Raw genomic sequence first — 1,541 nt, 5'->3', positions numbered from 1 at the left:
CCCGGTGCGCGGGAGGCTGAGGCAGGAGCGTCGCCAGCTCAAAGCCAGCGTCAGCAACTTTGCGCGGCCCTAAGCAACTGAGACCCTGCCTCAAAATTTAAAAAGTATTTTGAATTTTAAAAATTTATTTTAATAAAAAATGGTTCAGTGGCTCAACGCTCCTGGGTTCAATCCCTAGTACAAACAGATAAGGCGACAGGAGCGGCCCGAGGATGGGGGCGTGGGGGGGGGCTTCATTCCGCAGGGAAGGATCGGGAAGATCTTCAAAACAGGTCCCGGTAGTTAATGGCCAGTCCCGCCAAGACGGGCCTTGCAGGCATGACTGTGTGGGGCTGGACTGGAGGACACAGGTCATGCGGGTATGTGGCCTGGCTGCCCGCCGGCCGGCCGGGCGCCGTGCTGGCTCTAGGCTGGGGGCCAGGTTAAAACACTGATCAGCCTGCGGGGGGGGGGGCGCAGGAAGCCCACCGGGGTGTCTGTCCCACGTGCACTGCCCAGAGGGCCGGTTGAGGGTGGCGGGGAGGGAGACCGAGGAGATATCCCTGGTCAGCAGCAGTCTTCAGACAGAACTTTCTGAAACTTGGAAATGAGGAGGGCACCAAACTTTGGCTGCCCAGGCCCTTCCTGCCCTCCTGCCCTTCCCCCTATCCAGCCCCTATGGCAGGGTCCCTCCCTCTGGCCTGGCCCCCACCCAAAAGACCAGGGTGCCTGTGTCTGCCAGACTGTCCCCCAATCTCCTCCCAGTGTCACCTACAGGCAGATGCTGGGTGAATGAAGGAAAGAGGCCGCAGTGGGGAAGACAGGGGCCCCACTGCCTCCCCCAAGTGGCCGCCTTCGGAGGCTCCCAGTGAACACTTCGCTTTGGAAACCAAGGGCAAGCTTGTTTGACTCTTAGGGTGCCTTAGATTGATTAAAGCAAAAGGCACTTATCTGACACCCAGTCATTGGTTATAAGACTCCAGTGGGGGTGGTCCTAAGAAATCTTTCTGGTACCCTTTAGCCAAGTGCAGTGGCGCATGCCTGTGATCCCAGCAGCCCAGGAGGCTGAGACAAGAGGATGGCAAATTCAAAACCAGCCTCAGCAACAGCGAGGCCCTAAGCAACTCAGTGAGATCCCGTCTCTAAATAAAATACAAAATAGGGCTGGGGTGTGGCTCAGTGGCCGAGTGCCCAAGTTCAATCCCCAGTAGGGAAAAAAAAAAAAAAATGGTACCCTTTAGAAGAGTCCTTGCTTTGGAGAGCTGTGGCACCAGATCTCCCCACCCTCTACAGGGGTTCACCCCAGTGGGGACAAAGCATTTCCCAAGCACAGAAGATCAGGTGTGCAAAGGCCTTGAGGCCTCCAGGGCCAACAGACCAGTTTGGCAGGCAGAAGAGGAGCTGGCCCTCAGTTATCAGCTGCTTGTTGGCCAGCCTCTGGAGCTCCCCAACTGCCCACAACCTCCCTGGGGCAGCACGTGCACCCTGGGGAAAGGGAGTTGATATCACACAGACACGGGCTTCTGTGAATACATCGGCACCATTTATTTAGAAAATGCCTT

The sequence above is a fragment of the Urocitellus parryii genome, chromosome 3, assembly GCF_045843805.1.
Source record: "Urocitellus parryii isolate mUroPar1 chromosome 3, mUroPar1.hap1, whole genome shotgun sequence".
Taxonomy (NCBI): Eukaryota; Metazoa; Chordata; class Mammalia; order Rodentia; family Sciuridae; genus Urocitellus; species Urocitellus parryii.
Note: the sequence above shows the minus strand (reverse complement) of the source record.